The following is an 18954-nucleotide window of genomic DNA, read 5'->3' as shown; positions in this document are numbered from 1 at the left end:
AACCAAACCTACCCTACCCCCAGGACTGTTTGACAAGGATGATCTCTATTCTAGGCGCAGATGGAGGCAAATTCAATATATGTCAAACTTATTCTGGAAGAGGTGGGTGAAAGAATACCTGCCACAGCTCCAGGAGCGCCAGCGATGGGCCACAACTTCCAGAAGCTTTGCAGAAGGAGATGTGGTTCTTCTTGTGGATGATTGTGCACCGTGGAATTCGTGGATCATGGGAAAGATAATAGAGACATTTCCAGACAAGATGGGTCATGTTCGCAGAGTTCGTATAAAGACAAAGACTAATACCTTGGATAGACCCATCACTAAGATCTGTCTGCTTGTGGAATCTGAATGGGCCAGTGAAGCCTGAGCCCCTACGATGAGCTAAGTGCTGGTAACCTCTGGCTCTGCTTTTCTCTATGACTGATGAAGAAATGTTGGACTTCAGATGGACTTCATATCCTTGTTTTATTGACATAGCACAGAACATTCTCTATGCCCGTTAAGGCATTCCTTTTAATTTCAAAGGTCAAACGTTTGGTTGCTCATGATATTTGTTGAAATGTTATAGAAAAGTGGTAATTGTTCAAAATTGTTATATTATTAGAACAATTAGGGGCCGGTAATATAGGTGCAGAATGTATAGATTGTGCTAACTGATGACAATATTAATTCAGTTATTAGTCAGTTATTGCTTTGTGGTATTTGAACAGTTTTGCATGTTTAATTTGGTGTCATTTGCATTGTTATGATTTGGACAGACACAGTCTTTGGTTATTTCAGGTTAATGTGTTCATGGAGGCTAGGGACAAAAACAGGAGCCTGTCACTTTAAGAAAGAGCGGCTATCTGCTAGAGACGGTAGGAGACGGCCTGAGAGTAGAGAGGAGCTCATGGTTTTCTGACCGTGTTGTCTAGTGTCGTGTTAGGAACGTGTTGAAACAGTTTAGATTTTATGCAAATTTAAAGCCGTGTCTGGACAGAGAACGCGTCTTCTATTTTTTTGTGTTTTGTTCAATAAATGTGAGAAGACGTACTTTTGTGGAAAACAAGCTTTCGCAACACGAGTCAGCCATAAGCTCCAGTGGAAGGTTTTATTGGAAAGCCTACTACACATACACATATTACAACAGCAGCACAATAAAACAAGAGCAGAGTCTCAAGCTGTGTTAAAAGCCAGTGAATAAAAATAGGTCTTAAGTTTTGTTTTAAAAACCAAAAGTGAGGGAGTCTCTCTGATGTGCAAAGGGAGATTATTCCATAATCTGGGAGCAGCAAAAGAGAAGGCTCTATCTCCTCTGAACTTCCGCCTGGACCTTGGAACCTCCAGAAGCAGCTGATCAGCTGATCTGAGGGTTCATGAGGGGGCATGAGGATGGAGCAGCTCAGAGAGATAGGGAGGGGCCAGATCATTTAAAGCTTTAAAAACAAATAAAAGAACCTTAAAATCAACCCTAAAGCACACGGGGAGCCAATGAAGGGAGGCTAAAAAGGGTGTAATGTGCTCATATTTCCAAGTGCTGGTTAAAAGACTGGCGGCAGCATTTTGAGCACACTGGAGACGTGCTAGGGCAGACTGGCTGGCTCCAAGGTACAATGAATTACAATAATCCAATCTGGTAGTAATAAAAGCATGGATGACCATCTCAAAGTGCTCTGGTGTTAAAAAGGGCTTCACCTTGGCTAATCGATGCAGGTGAAAGAAGCTAGCCTTCACCACAGCACCGATTTGATGGTCAAATTTAAAATCAGAGTCCATTTTAAAACCAAGGTTGGAAACCACCAGCTTAACATAGTGAGCCAGGTGCCCAAGTCAACAGCGGAAGACTCACAAGGGCCACTGGGACTGAACACCATTACCTCAGTTTTTATTTCATTGAAACATAGAAAATTTAAGGCCATCCAGGCTTTAATGTTATCAAGACAGGACAGAAGCGGTGTGACCGATTGACAGTCTTTCTTTTTCAATGGCACATAAATTTGTGTGTCATCCGCATAACAATGGAAGGCGATGCTGTGCTTCCTGAGGATGGATCCCATAGAAAGTAGGTATAAGGAAAAAAGGAGAGGCCCTAAAACTGAACCCTGCGGGACACCAAAAAACAACGGTGCAGGGGGGGATTCAAAGATATCCAGGCTCACACTCATAGTTCTGCCAGACAAATAGGTCCTAAACCACTGCAGTGCACTACCACTAATGCCCACCGAGTGCTGCAAGCGAGATATTAAAATGTTGTGGTCCACTGTGTCAAATGCAGAAGTTAAATCCAGGAGAACAAGAATCACATAATCCCCAGAGTCGTTTGCCAGGAGAATATCATTAAAAACCCGTAGCAATGCTGACTCCGTACTATGCAGGGTCTTACAACCAGACTGAAAAACCTCCAAAACATTGTGCTCATCTAAAAAGGACTTCCGCTGGGAATGAACAACTTTCTCGAAAATTTTGGAAAGAAAGGGCAGCTTGGAGATTGAAAGATTGTTTTTGAGTTACTATATGGCAAATGATTCAATCAGTTTGATGTTCTATAGATATATAAAAGATAAAAACCAGTTTAAAGTGTCTTTTACTCACATTCAGATGGAGAAAACAAGCTGAGACATGAAGACGGTGAAAGACAGAACTAACCTGAGGAACAGGTAGGGCTATGATGTCACTGTTGTCAGGGCAACCAAGCAGGAAACAGATTTGTACCTGATCTGATAGCAGCACTTGACAGAGGGAACTAGCTGCCAAGCTAACAGGAGACAGCTGCTCCAATCCAGAGCTCTTGAGATAGTAAGAGTTGCGACACTCATGCTCTCGCAGCGGGGCGGTCACGTGGTTCACGTAAGCCTGAATAGTTCCAAACAGGCAGCGCTGTCATTTCCTTCTATGGGACTGAGAGCGGCGATTTCATGGTAAAAAAGGAATAAAATCACACCTCCAAGTACTTGTTTGATTATTAATTCATTGGAGTATGTATGTAAATGTCAGTTTTACATTTTGAGCCGTAAGGTGACATATTAAAGACACTTTTGGGGTTTTGGAGGGAATGTTTCACATTCGTGTTAGCATGGAAAATCGACTTTTACACAGAAATGTAAGATGATTGAAGATGTAAATTTTTGCCCAGCTGGATTATTGTATTTCCAGACAATGTCTATATTTCTCTGATTCACTTACCCGTAGTCTGGGAGTTATTGAAAAGCAGAGTAACAACAGTCCATTCAGCAGATAGTGTCCAGCCACTTCTGATGAGGCAGGAGTTGACTCACTATCACCATTTTAAAACATACACAAAATATATATTCAAGAATAACAACTCATTATGCTTTGATAAATGAAATAGTATGTTTTATTGACAATGGGAGAAACGATGAGGGTCTTCGCGTCTTCAGTGAGGGATCTCGGGATACTGGTGGATAGATAGATACGATAGATATTAATAAATATATTTGTTAAATACTTACAAGTATAAGTTTATGCATTATAAAGGGTCTCATATAAAGGACGTAGTCTTGACAATTAAAAAGAGGTAGCGATGTAGCTAGGTAGCTTTCAAAGAACAGCTAACAAGCACACGGCAATGCCTGAAAGTCGGTCATCTGCCAATATTCACAAATACAGATAAATGTATGCACCACAAAGGGCTTCTGATATAATGTAAAGACATTAAAATTAAAAAGAGGTAGCGACTCATCAACAATTAATCCGTCAATATATCCCTGGAGATAACTTCACAGCTAACAGCAGAGTCGAGCTAAAAAAAATAGCAGAAATTCGGTCGTCTACCAAGATAAAAAATATATATAATTATGCTGCGCAAATACAAATAAAGCTCAGCATATGCATCATAAAGAGCCTCTGATAAAATATAGGCAGTTGACAATTCAAAAGAGGTCGGCATTTCATCAACTTACCTCCACATATACTCAACGACCTGTAGTGCAAATGAACGGTGGCTATCACTGTCGAAGCGGTGCTTGGAACTAAACAAGCCTCCACAACCCGGAAGTAGACTGGAAGAAAGCGTACAACGGCACCCTATGGGAGTGTCGCAACTCTTACTATCTCTAGGGCTCTGCTCCAATCCAAAGAGACGACACCACACCCAGACAACGGCCACAACAACAAGACAAACACCTGAACTACTGGAAACACAAAGCAGGGACTAAACACACCTCTACAAGCACATCAACATCATGAACACACCTGAGATTTGCTCTCACTCACTGATTGGCTGAAGGATCCAAAAGCAGACACCCTGCCAGCTAAAGCAGATCAACCAGTTTTCTAGCAAGCGCTCTGTCTAGAACAAGAAGCAGAGCAAGAAAACAACACAAACACATGCCTTTCAGACCAGATTCCTGCAGTCTACAGTCACAGTATCCACTGACACATTATTGCTCCTGGTTGAGTTTAGCTGAGCTCTTATTTCTGGGGCTGTCTTTTGTCTATTTTGGAGACTGGTGACCCTGATGAACTTATCTTCAGCTTTAGACGTGACTCTGCTTCTACCAGAACCAAATCTGTCTTCATGTCAACCTGTTTCTCTTCATGTCTCTTTAATGGTTTTGCAGCTCCGCTTTGAGAGACTTTAACTTTCTGAGCAGTTTGTTTGTAGAATAGCCTTCTTTTTTCAAAACCTGAATTTCAATCCTTTTATCTTTGCTTAACTGAGGTTTTCTGGCCATTTTTTGCTACTTCAGATTTAGATAATTTCCAATTAGCTAAAGACATTCTTCTTTCCAGAAATTGTAAGTCTTTTATATCAACTCAAAAAGGTAACACAAAATATTTGTGAACAGAGTAAAGAACTGTGAATCAAGGTGTGAAAAACATTCTATTGGGATGGCATAGTTATTACAGAGGACATGCAACCCTTTGTAAAGATATTTTAAGTGTTTTAACCAAACAAAAGATAGAGTAATGTTGCTACCTAAACCTTATAGTAATGCTTTCATCAATAAATGCTTCGAAATATCCCTACTTGATTAAACTTTGTTCATAGCATACTCATGAATGTTCTTGCAATAATTAGAAATAACAAATTGTTAATGTTAGCTCTTAACTGGGCTGTTTCAACAAAAATACAGGAAAATTCGGGGCGAGTCCAAACTTTTGCCTGGTAGTGTGTGTATATATTTATATGTATGTATGTATAAACATGACCCAACCTGTACGGAGACATCCTCAGTGATCTGTGTGCTGCTCTGATTGGAGGACTTGGAGTGACACCCAGCAGAAACATCGGCACCAGCGGAGTCGCCATCTTTGAATCGGTCCATGGTACCGCCCCCGACATCGCCGGCCTGGACCTGGCCAACCCCACCGCCCTGATGCTGAGCGCTGTCATGATGCTGCGTCACATGGGTCTCCATGACTACGGCAACAAGATCCAGACAGCCCGCTTCGACACCATCAGAGACAAGAAGGTTCTCACCAAGGATCTGGAAGAAAACTCAAAGTGCTCAGAGTCTACAGCTGATATCTGCCGTCGTTTTTATATCATTTCCATAGAAGAACATCAGATTGAGTTTGTTGTTGAAGGAGTGATGGAATTCACCGCTGTATGTTTCCTCATACTTCTGGCTTGTTGACGTGTTGTTTAGTTTTCAGTCACAGTTGTTCCACAGAAACCAAAGTCTGAAGAATGTGGAAGAACTGGAACTGTGTTTTTCTGTTGAACTGAACATGCAGGGCTGTGTTATTATATCTGATTCCATCTGGTTGTTTTTCCTGATAAAGATGACCAGAGCAGATGAACCTCATCAGGTATGCTGGTACTTGAAGGTGTGTAGTCGTCAAATACACGAGTTCAGACTAGAGTACTTGGAGTTGAGAAACATCCTGTATGTGTCTCTGTTCTCTGACCAGAGGGAAACCAGTCTGAGCTGCTCTGACAGAAGTTTCTAGAAGTAATTGTTTGTGTTTTAGTGTTATGAGTGATTTTATTCAGTGTGAAGTTTTTGTGAAGTTTTGTCGGTCAAATATGTGGAAGCACACAGGTTCCATTTCCAGGTGAACATGTCATTAAATACGTAGATTTATTTCTATCAGAACGATGGTTTAAATGTAGAATACCTTGTTGCTGCTGCTTCAGTCTTCTGCTTCTCCTCTTCCTTCAGATCTGAAAAACAGACTTTTATTCACTGGAAGCTGCTGCAGTAAAACATGTTGGCTGTCTGCCTTCAGGACATCCCAGAATACTTTACCTTCATGGTCTTTTCTCAGGTATGTGATGCTGAGATTTCTGTCAGAGCAGCCTGGATGTCCAGCAGACTGTCGGCCTCCAGATGATCTGCAGAAAGCAGCTGAAAGCCACAAACATCTTCAGACTGCAGACCTGATCCACGCCTTCATAAGGCTCAGCCAGCAGAGGAGCACATATGATGCAGTATTTAACCCTTTAAGCTTCAGTCAATTCCAGCCGTTTTCAGTACAAAAAATCGCTAATATTCTATTTTTAAATAAAAAAAATTACGAAAAATACGGGGAATATTGGACGCGCATCGCGAGGTGCATTTCCTTGAAAATGACCGATTCGGGGATTTTATACCGACTTCAGGACATGTTTTGGACAAAATAGTTTACTGGCTTGTGTCATCTGATGTAAAAGGTTGGATTATGGCCGTTTTTTGTGGAATCTTTTTTTTTGTGTGTAATAATAAACCCGGAAATGTGAGTCGCGCTGTGTGCTTTGAAGCCGTGTATAGAGAACGGATGGATGAATATTTGTTTTTGTCGGACAAATGTGTTTTTCTCACCCGCTGTGGTAATCGCATCTGAAAGTGGTTTATACCGGCGGATTCATGAGAATCTAAGCTTTCCATCGGTGTATAGTGTTTGTATAATCGCGTTTGCACCCGTCGGACATTCTTGAAATTCCTATGCAAATTAGTAGGTGTACCGCCGGCGGTACACTGAAGCTTAAAGGGTATGCAAACACACGACTACCCTAGAACACAATCACTGAAGTACAGGGTTTGTTTGGAAAACTAATGAAACACAAAGTTCTTTTTAACCAACTGTATTTAAAAAAACACTGGATGTAAATCAAGGACAAAAAAAAAAAATCAACTAAATGAAAAGATTACAAAATAAAACAGGAAGTATCTCATTTATACAATTAAATAAATTCAATCCTTTAAGGTCACAAACAGAATGAGACGATTCAAAGAGTTCAGAACAAAGTCTGTGTGAGAGTTTCTGAAGGAAAACTAAGACAGAGATAGAAAAGCTGCTGGTAAAGCATGTTCCTACCAACACAGCAGCACTGCAGACAGGATCCCAGGGTTTCTAGCTCCACTTCTCCAGTCCAACATAAAACCTCACCTGTTCAGGTAAACAGGTAAAGAAAGGATTTAAGCTGGCTGATCTGGCATTCCCACTTCCAGCAGCAGCGTTTTATTTGCTCACCGTTCAGCAGCTCATCCTCAGTGGGTCGGTCTGATGCTCAGTCCAGCTTCTTCTCCAGCTCTGAAAATACAACCGTCAGCTGAGAGCTTCAGCTCGGCTGTGTGTCTTCCAGGGTTGGTCTGACTGCAGTAATTCACCTGTACAGGTGTAGGGCGGGGCCAAGCTGTGCTACCATTGGCTCACTCACTTTGACTGACAGCTTATCTGTCCAATAAAAACAGAGCAGCCTGATGTTGTTTGATGGACAACAAACTATTTCAGAGTCCTGTTCTACCTGGTTACACGTGGAAATCAGAGGAGAAAAACTCTACAGGCTGGTTGTTCTGACTGCTGAAGCATTTAGTAAACTCTAGTTTTTCTCCAACAGTAAAGTTGTTTCATTTTCAGCCTCTACAGCTGTGATTTACAGTCTGAAAGAAGAGCAGAGAGACTTCCACAACATGAAGCCTTTATTCAGGACTCAGGGAGGAAATCTGCATCATCACAGCAGCAAAGAGGAAGATCAGAGGAAAAACATGAAAATATACAAGAAATGTACACATTTGTTGAGTTGTTCTAAATGTCCAAACACACTGATGTTATTGTGCAGAGAAGACAGGACTTAGAGAAAGACCATCTAGAACCTTCATTGTAGAACCTTCATTGTAGAACCTTCATCTACAAGTATTAGTAGTCATTCCAATGGCAGTATTATGTATGTTTTGTTCTTTGTTAAAGGTGACTACCTTCAAAAAGTGTAATGACATGTTGACACCCATTTGCAATGCATACATGTAATTATAACATACACATACAAATTACATGTACTAACTTGAATTCAGGGAGCTCTGTAGTAGTTCATGGTTGATTAATTTAAAAATAACAATAATGTTGAATTTTGCAGTATCAGTGCAGTGGGAGTAAACATGTTAAATTTAATTGTACAATGTCATGTTACATGCAAAAGAACCTATTCCTAAGTTATAACTTAGGTATACCTAAGTTATACCATTACACTTTTTGAAGGCAGTCACCTTTAACAACTAACATTTCAAAAAGAACAAAACATACATAATACTACCATTGGAATGACTACTAATACTTGTATCCCAATTTAAAGTAGTGAAAAGCAAAAAACAATGTTGACATTACCCATACCATTTTGAGTAAGAATATCTCAGTAACTACAAATATAACCTTGCTGCTTTTTTGTACAGTGATAGAAGACAGATGGAACTGTCTTGTAGAAAAATTTGGGGTCTCTGGTACCTGTTCCACACTGAGATTTTTGCCACCAAAAACAGTCAATTAAAAATCTCGTCCAACTCTGGGAGCTCATATTTTCCAAACTGAGGTACCTAGAAAGCTCCAGTTTGCTAAGTTATCACACAAGTTTGTGTAGAATGGAACCCAGGGGTGTTAGAACACTTCTGTGCAGTATTTCTAGTACTTTTAAGGTCCCAAACCCCACTCGTGAGTAGGTATCTTTTAATTTTTAGCATTTTTAGCAAGCCCCCATGGCCTGCAGAGTGTAGGGAAACACCTGGGGATGTTTGTGGGGCACTAGCTACATGCAGAGGCCTTGTTTACCAACTCACAGCTCTCTGGTATGTCTAGAGGCTGAAAATTTACCACTTAAAGATGCAAAAAACGCTGGTGAGGCTTTTTATAGCCCAAATTCTGAACATTTCAGACCCCCACAACTCAGAAACTGTTTGAGCTACAGGGCTACAATTTTGCATAGAAAGTACTTTTGTGACTATCTAATGGCATACAAATTTAGGACTAATTTGAAAATGGTGCAGCAACACCCCCAAGGAATATCTGGTCATTTCACCTGGAATGACCCAGACCTACTATTGCTGACTACTGTTCTCTGTTTGAGTAATGTCACTTGATCAACACTGTTCTTACAGTCCAATAAGTAATAAAAGTATGTATGATTCCTGCTGATATTGTATTGGATCGATATCAGTATCAGCCAATACTAACAGTATGGTATTGGAGGTGTAAAAGTAGTATGGGGACACCCCTACCTGCATACTAAAGCACTTGTTTCCTAACGTGACATAACAGTGGTGCGTCTCCTTGAGCTCCCCCTGTCTGCAGCCAGGTTGAACCAACCAATGGCATGTCTTTGAACTTCATCATCAGTTGCAGAACGGGATGCATGTTTTTTTCTCACAGAATCTGAACTCAAACAATAAGATTTTCATGTAAGTTCCAAAAATCCACTGAAGCACATTTCTCCTCAAAGAAATAAGAGTAAGCCCTAGCCTTTCTAGCTTAAGGCATTTTCATGAAGAGGTCAAAAAGAGGTCAAGTTGTGCCAGAAAACCCTACTGTGTTTCTTAGAGATGTATTTACTCCATGAAAAATAAAATATGTACTAAAATACTGATATTGTACCTGGATCTGTGGACAGTAGGGACTGATGGGATCACAAACACATGTGAGCAACAGTAGTAGAGCCGTAGATGTTAAGCAATGCTCACACAGGTAATCTGCCCAGACAAAGCTAGGGTAGGTCAAATAATCACATATGCAATATTGACTATATTGTTTCAGATGTTCTTTACATTCAAACAGCAATAAATTAACTATGAATTGTGAAAAAGGAAGGAAAAAGATCTGTAGTTCTTTATAAATGTCAACGAATCACTGCCTTATGGTGCTGTTGGAAAAGAACCAATGACCAGCCTCCTTGCCTCCCTGTGCCTGATTGAGCCTTGCTGTGTATGAGCCTGCACTCAAAGTGGACTTCTCTGCCACAGGAATGTTGTCGGAAGTTGATCAGATCATAGATATAAATAGAAACTCGAGTCCTCGCTGGCCAATGAGCGATGCGTCAGTGCGCCGCCATCTTGGAACGGGAGCGAGCGGGAGTAAAGAAACCAGCGATAAGCGTGTTTATCACACACCGATTGACAACAAATCTCAAAATGCCACAGTCTTGTGCGGCCTGGGGCTGTACAATACAACGCAACCCAAACACAAGGGCACAAGGAATCACATTCCACAAGTGAGTATGTCCTTTCCATTGAACTTTTCCCAGATTTCACCAGATATTGTAGCAGAAACCCATGGTATGATACCAAGACGTTGTCAGTCTGTCACTTCCACGATGCCATGATCATGTACAATTAGCCAGGTGTCATGACCGCTATTTCACATCAATTTCTCTTTATTCATACAGCATAGAGCGTGTTAACCATAGATATAAACCCGTTAAGCTTCAGCGTCCCGTATTTGGGACGCTTTGAGATGCGCTAAAGTATTTCGCTAAATTGACCGACGCTGCAAACTCCATGATAGAAACATTATACACCGATGGAAAACTTAGATTCTCATCAATCCGCCGGTATAAACCACTTTCAGATGTGACTACCACAGCGGGTAATATAAACACATTTGTCCGACAAACAACGAATATCCATCCATCCGTTCTCTATACACGGCTTCAACGTACACAGCGCGACTCACATTTCCGGGTTCATTATTACACACAGATGAAAATATTCCACAAAAAACGGCCATAATCCAACCTTGGACATCCAGACGAAACAAGCCAGTAAAATATTTTGTCCAAAACATGTCTTGAAGTCGGTATATAATCCAGAGAAACCTGACATCACAACAGGTCAACACAACAAACAGTTGCAGGAAAAGGGTCCCTAAAACTTGTTGTGCTGATTGACACCATCTCTTTGGGAGTGTAATCAAAAGACGACCTCGTAAGCTTTCAAATGAGCCATACCCTGTCGAAATCTATGCATACAGGGTAAGTTATGACCGGAAAACTGTGGCTGTGTAATGGTCTCGCATGTATCAGACGTTGTTTGTTTACAACTTCACTCCACTTCCAAGATGGCGGCCGTTGACGCATCGCCAGTGTGACGCCTACAAATGTATGGTCACAATTGTTTGGTTGTAGTATTTTTTTTGATAAGTATTTGATTAGTCAGTATGAATGTCTGTGTTTGTTTTATTTATTATTTTCTGACACCCAAGTTGTGTGATTTATATTGTGGATAGAAAGTAAACAGAAACAATATTGGGTCAGCAGGTGGCAGTGTAGTCCACCGTCTGAAGGTTTTGTGCGCATGCCCCGTTTCCTTTCAGAGCTGAGAGGACTCGGTGAAAAGCATTAACAGTTTCACTGTCTCTGTTTCTTACCAACAACTTAACCTGTTTTCCAGGTGAGTAATGGTCATGAAATCATGCAAAAAATGTGTTATTGGGTGGGTAAAGTGCAGCGTGTATTGTGTGTTGATTTCTGTTAAACGTGAGCGTGGAACGAGTGAAAGGAAAAGTTTCTCTTGGCTTAGTGAAGTTGTGCGTCACGTAATGGCGACTTTTCCATGTGCAAGATTGTGTTAGAGGCTTCCCCAAAGGTCCAGACATTGCATTGTTTAGTTAGTTTTAATTGGATTTCGACACTGACTGGCTCTATTTATTACTTCAGAATTTTGTACATATTTAAAGAACACTTGACCATATGGGTAAACGATTCTGTTTAGATAGTACAACTGCACATGAGTTTTATAGAACATTAATACTACTGTTTGTAAGTCCTGTTGGTGTATCTAGACACCTTTACAATTTTGCACTAGACATGTATGGAAATTAATAACCAAAAGATGTTGGACAGAGTTAATGTAGAGGGAAGTAGGCACAGTGATTTTGTGATGTATCTGTTTAAGTATTGGTTATTTGTATGATGTTTAGACTTGAACGTGAATATGCTTGTGAAGTTATGAACAGAAAAAACATGTCTGAATATAATGACTGTGTATACAGAAGAAGGAGAAACAGTTGACATACTGAGGTGGTGAATATATGTAACCGGCGCCAGAGCTAGGGGTCTCGGGGCCAGTCCATAAGATACACCAAAGTCTGAGCCTGGTGGATCTGTGAATCAATGAGAGCAGACGAAGAATATGCGTTCTTCATGAGGACAGCGCCATTTTATTTTGACCACATTAACATCTTTTTCTCAGTTAATCCATCAATTCAATTAATCTCCACAATAACAAAAATATATCTGGCTCTGTATAAAATATCATGAAAAATAAATTCCAACATTCCATCACATAAACTCAGAGGTGTAAAAGTTGTACATGAACTGTAACTGTGGTGAATAGAAAACAATCTAAATTGCAGTGCATTATGTACACACTAAACTGTGTTTGATAGGCACAGACCACAAAAAAATAAATGTTTCATCACATCAGTAGCGTCAGTCACGGTCACGTAATACGATACACTACACCCTAAAATCACGTTCTGCCATGGACCGGACTATCACCTGGAACCATTCACAGCTATACACATCTTTATCACAAAACCTGGACAACAACACTACACTATATTAACCATGTCAGCATTTATAGATACATGTGAGTGTTTAACCGAGTTTTTAATCATACCTGTGAATCAATGAGAGCAGACGAAGAATATACGTTCTTCATGAGGACAGCGCCATTTTATTTTGACGCTACGGGCCTCAGGAAGTTGCTCTCGGTTGACCCACAGAAGCGCTCAAGCGCCATCTACTGGATTGGCAGCGGTCATTACACCAAATAAACTGTCATCCTTTCTCACTAATTCACTTCTTTCTACTGGAAAGGAAAATGAAAAATATTTAAAAAATAGGGGGGTGACTGTTTCATGTTAAAACACAGGAAACCATAACACTTTCTGTTTTATATTAAAACTTAATAAATCTGTAACTTGCATTTGTTTTGTATCAAAACATTTTTATTTTGTTTATTTGACTATATTTTCAGTCCCTTACATATACAGTATTTATTGCTGGGTATAAACAAAAGAAATGGGACAAAACAGACAGTATTAATGTTGTTAGTGAATTGATTATGATATTTGTTCATGTAAATAAACAGAGCTGAGAGGACTCGGTGAAAAGCACTAACAGTTTCACTGTCTCTGTTTCTTACCAACAACTTAACCTGTTTTCCAGCCGTGAGGCCGGTAACACCAGCCTATGCTGGACAGTGGCACGAGGCTTCTATGATTTCTATGGAGCAGAGGACACGTTTAGTTGACATGTTTAGCTTTTCCTTTACCTAGATAATATCAATGTTTTTATTAACACTGAATGTAACATGATGATGTTCTGTTGTCTGAAAAAGTGGCAGTGGCTGCTTAAACATCTGTGTGTGGTGGGTGGGGCTTGGATGGAGCCCTGAGGAGATTCTACTTCCACATTATGCTGGCTTTACATTCCTACCTATCCTAGCTTTAAAATTGTAGTGTCACTTCTAATTGTTTACAGTTACTTATGTAGGAGCAATGTCTTTGATGGCATCTGGCTGAAAGACTTTTTCCATTTATCCTCCTCCAACATCATCATGGAACATGCAGGCTAGTATGTTCCATGTGACACGTTTGTGTCATAACCTCCAATCTAAAATCAAAAACAAATAATCAATCCTGTTAATATCTTTTTTCAAGTCTGTAATTTCAGTTTTTAAAGAGTAAACCTTCCAAAACTAAAACCTGCTCAGAGAATGAGGCAGGATCTATTCTGCTCTGTGTTAGAATGCAGAGTGAGGGCCAGTGACAGGGCTGGACAGTGTGAGCGTTCCACTTCTATTTACACAGGAGAATAGTTTACACATCAGATCATAATATACAGGGATTAAAGTCTAAAAATCTTTGGACAGAAAACTCTTGTCATCTAAAACAAGAAACCAAGAAGTTCCAACAGCTTGGCAAATAAAAACAGAAATAAGTATCCTGTTTATCTTTCATAACCTGACAGATAAATACTTGTTTTGATTTTGTTTCTTTGAGGTTACATAAGGTCCAAACATTTTCTGTCAGTACAGCCATAGGACATAGAAGGCTTTGTTCTGTGCACAATGACCTATTTTGTTGGATTGTTTTATTAAGGAGGTTATGTTTTCAGGAGAGTCTGTCTGTCTGTCTGTGAACAAGATAACTCAAAGTTATGGACCGATTCTCATGAAATTCTCAGGAAACTTTCACAATGGGACAAGGACAAATGATTAAATCTTGGAGGTGATCCGGATCACCATCTGGACTCAGGAATGTTTTAAAGGATAAACGGGTGAGCCTCCGCTCTGAGTGCTTTTCTAGTTCTAATTGTTGCTGCCTTAATGTGTCTTTAGCCTTTCTCTGGCAGATAAAAAGCTAGAGCTCATGTTATTTCAATGATATACTTACAGCTAGGGTTGTCTTTCTTATCAAGTCTATAGGAGGGAACTAAAAAGAGGTAAAAAAAAAAAAAAACAGACAGGTCCAGTATGTGAAGCATAAACAGTACTGACTATGAGACACATTCAGGCTCCTTGACAATTAACTGCTCTGGCTGCTGTTTTATAGACTCCAGTAAACTCCGGATTTGGACTCCTGCAGCTGTTAAAAAAGCAAATATTAAAGGAGTAATCCCAAAAATGATACTTGAGTTTTAGTAAACCAAGCAAGTATTTGTCTAATCTGGTTAAAGGGAGGTCTAATTCTCAGAACACTGCCTTTGTTCAACATCCCTCTGCTCCAATTAAACTTGATAACGACAGCATACATGGATTAGGGTTAAAATGTGTAAACTTTATAACAAGCTGAACAAAAGCGAGCAGACAGCAGCAGTCTGAGGACTGACGGAGAGTTTCTTCTCTAAGCTGACTCTTCCCTTGCCCATGACAAATAAAGAAGGTGTCTGAATGGATGAATGGAACTAAAGCTGAGCACATTTAAGATCTGAAAAAGTCCCAGGGCCTGGTGGCTGTAGGTCAGATTTAGAAACAATTCAAAGTGCTTTTGAACATGTTTAACCATTCTCATAAGTTAGGGTCCCTTCCTAAGACAAACAGGGATGAATCAATACCCATACTGGTACTGGGCATCGGGCTGATACTGCCTTCAAATACTCATAAAACTTCTCTGATACTACGACATCGATACCACTGTACGGATGCAGTGGCAGAAGGACGTAAAATAGTGGGACATTTGAAGCACTCCAGCTTAGCATACTCCCACTTGGAGGACATCCAGGTGAAACTAAACCATAAGACGACTTCAGCAAGACGTGCAAACACGCTGGAATAGCACTGACTACATGCTATGGTCGCTGATCTGGAAGAGTCTCTGAACTGTGCTGGCTCTGTTTGAGAAAGTGTCTGTTAGTCTGTGAGTGTGAGAGAGAGTTACTGTAGCTGTGTATGTGAGAGCAGTCTGAGTGTGTAAAAGAGCTTGAAGCTTTACTTGCATCTCCTTGCTGTCTGACGTATTGCTCACCAGAACAGGCAATAGTGTCAGATCCAGGTCGGTCGGCAGACTTGGCCTTCTGAAGGATTTTGTTCTTCAGCCGGTCTTCTATGTTCCATCCAAGTGGTGGGTGGTAGGGTGGGTGAAAGAGGGGCAACTGTGCTGCTATTCTGCATTCAGTATGGTGGTGGAGGGATAACAGGAGCACAGTGTTTGGACAAGGGTTCTGCTGGACCTCTGGCTGTCTTTTTTGGTTGGCCTCCATCCTTGCTGTCATCAGTGGTTTCCCCAAAGAAATGGCTGTGAAGTGGGTTGGAATATTAAAAAAATAAAACACATTCCGTTATCTTTGCTGATACTGTTATTACCAAGAACATCAATGTTCATGTTCCAAAACAACTCCAGCTGTAAATGAATTGATTTGTAAAGAGTGTTGTGGCCGTTCTTTGGTGGTTATGATGCAAATATTCTGCCTGAAGTGCATCATCAGTGCCTGGAGAGCCTCTGAAAGAAGACAGGGCTCTGCCTAGCCACTTCTATGTACTTTACTTAACCTTTATTAAAACATTCTGAGATCAAGGATGGATCCAGTAAGGACTCAGAAAACTGTAGTGCTAGGAGAATGTGACTGCCCTCAAACAACATTGTACATTTATGCAACAACACAGCTCTGATGTGGGTCTGCCACTGTGAAGCTCCAATGTTCTAAAAGTTCATCCTAGGAATGTTTAGTTTGGTTCAGCTGAACTCTCTTGCTGTTGTTCATTTGGCTAAGTGTGAACACAGTAACTGAACTCTGTGAGGATCCAAACCACACAGACCTGTGATCCAGTCTCACCCTCTGATAAACCACCAGGTTGTGCAGTAACACTCAGGTTGTTGCTGTGCTCCTCAGTGTGTGTCAATGAAGTGCAGCGACTATCCAAAGAGAAGATAGGTCCAATGATTTTCTGATTTTATTTCTCAGCACATTTCATTTAAAGACCAAAACCCCAAATGTGTTCACTGGTGTGGTAATGACCTCCATAAGCAGAGAAATCTAGTTTTGTGTGTTATTGCAGAATGCATTTACTCAAATTCACTGAGTTCTGAATGTGAAAGGTAAAAATATTCATTCAGAAAACATCAGTTTACACGTGCTTTGGCTTTCTCTTTGCTCTTACTTCTTCAGACTGTAAATCTGTTGTGTAGCAGCTCAGGGATTCCTTCATCAGTTGTCGAGCCATAAAGTGCTGATCTGAAAATGAAATGTCAAACTTCAGTACAGTTTTAAAGTGACATGAAATCCTGCATGGACAAGGTTCAGTAAAAATTCAATGATTTAACCTGGAACATGAAAAATCTAATTAAAGGTGAATATCTTCTTGTTTCTGTCCTCCTCTGATAGTAAACTGAACATCTTTGGGTTTTACAAAACAGGACAACATTTTTCACCATTTTCTGAGACTTAATAAATGAATGAGAAAAACAATCAAGAGATGAATGTAACAAAGTAACAGCAGCCACAGTTTGGTTTACACACTGACAACAGTCAATCTTTCACTAAATACTTACACTTATATATTTTCCAGGTTTGCATAGATCCCACTGAGTTATGATGCAGTCAGTGTCAGTCTCTGTTACTTTCATTCCCTTCATTCATTCATCCCTACATTTAGTCAAACTTAAGAGTGAAAACCATTGAAGAGCAACAGCTAAAAACCATCAATACAACAATGACAGCAAGCTAGAAACAGCCAATCCTTGGTCTTTTAGTTTCTAATTAGAAAAAGCAGAAGCTGATGAACCTAGATGACTCTACAGTGAATATTGCTGCTTGTTCTTTAGCATGTCATGTCTAAATATTTGATTTTCAAACAAATCTGATAAAACATCAACAATCAAAAGCTGTGGAGTTACTAGTGTAAAACAATGAAAATGACATTTTGGAGCGATTCTGTTGTTTCTTACCAAATCTATGACACATTCTTATACAGTCTGAAATGAAACCATCCCTATGAGGCCAGACAGCACACTTTGAACAAGCTCTGTTACTTTAACACTGGAGTATGTCTGAGGGTTCTGAAGTTTAGTAAATATTAAAGTCACAGTTGAATGGGAAGGTGGAGAATTCTTTGTATACTATACACACTCCATCACTGCACATGCAACAGATGTCCTCTCTAATGACAAATACATGATCTCCAGTAGAAACTTCACAGTCCACTGCTCACAGACCATCTCACCATGCTGTGCTTTAACTGACAGTCCACCTACAATGGGCCCAACAAAGTGCTGTTTTTAGTGAGATTACTTTTAAATCTCATTTCTGACAAACGACCAATAATTTGTGCAAGGGGGAAATCTGGTTTTCTGACTAGCTTTTTTAGATTGTGTAAGTGACTTTGATAGGGAAAGGCAGAGAATGAGTCCAGCAGCCATCATCTGTCAGATGGAGCAAAGCATGAACATTCTAAACACTTTGATCTTTGCCATATATTTCACCAAAGTGACTGACAAAAGATGTGAGTAAGGTGTGAGCATACTGTGTGTAGCAGGAGAGTCTTGGACTTACTAAAAAAGCAATACCAGAGAAGAGAAGCATGGAATATCTGTAGATGTTTCTGTCCAGGAAAGTCCTGAACATTACAGGCCCTGTGTACAGGAGGAACTGCTGGAACTCAGCTGCCTTCCACCTGTCTAGTTCTGACAGTTTGGCAGACATTCTATCAGCGATGGTTGCAGGTACTCTGAAATTAAGAGGCCCTGAGCCAGATAAGCAGCAATCATCTAAGAACAGCTAAACAAACCAAATGCATAGAATCCAGACATGAAATGAATGCTGGCCCTCATCAACCATGTTCTGTAATGATCCGTCTGTCCTTAGAGTACAGTCTGTACATGGGTAGGTCATGCGCCTGTTGATGTATTTTCTGGGCTGTGCACATTTGTCACAGCCATGGTAGCCATTATGGTTCTTTGTGTTTTTAACAAAGGACCTTGCTGGTGTGTCACAGATTACCGTGTCAAGCTTCATCTTCAAAACCTTTCTCAAGACATTGTAACTCTAACAAAATCCTCCAGAAAAACCTTTGCTGAGCTCGGTTTCTTTTGTCCGCAGAACAAACCTATCACGACTGGTTCTTTCATTGAATGCTCAGGAGTAGACCAAGGATTGGCCACAGCTGCAGACTGGAACTCTTAAACAGAGGGAGCCCATCTGTGTTAACTTTCAGCTTCAAAGTGAAACTGTCACACAGTGTGTGTGTGTACTTTGACAGTGTATTTCTCAGAGATGACAGGATATCAAAGCAGTGCTACTGTCCTCCAGAATATTTAGTTCTTGTC

General features: G+C 40.3%; 1 protein-coding gene and 1 long non-coding RNA gene across 2 annotated transcripts in view; both read right to left on the bottom strand.

The window, feature by feature from the left end:
* The window catches only part of LOC127530226 (NACHT, LRR and PYD domains-containing protein 3-like), a 499749-nt gene that overhangs the window by 34130 nt on the left and 446665 nt on the right, over positions 1–18954 (bottom strand). The window lies entirely within an intron of this gene.
* On the bottom strand, positions 5235–7643 carry LOC127532095 (uncharacterized). Its single transcript, XR_007939349.1, has 5 exons — positions 7399–7643; positions 7243–7314; positions 6195–6293; positions 6064–6109; positions 5235–5429 (listed from the first exon to the last, which is right to left on the bottom strand). It is a non-coding gene; the product is annotated as an uncharacterized LOC127532095 (long non-coding RNA).

This window comes from Acanthochromis polyacanthus, chromosome 22, assembly GCF_021347895.1.
Source record: "Acanthochromis polyacanthus isolate Apoly-LR-REF ecotype Palm Island chromosome 22, KAUST_Apoly_ChrSc, whole genome shotgun sequence".
Taxonomy (NCBI): Eukaryota; Metazoa; Chordata; class Actinopteri; family Pomacentridae; genus Acanthochromis; species Acanthochromis polyacanthus.
This window is presented reverse-complemented; position numbering and strand designations above follow the sequence as displayed.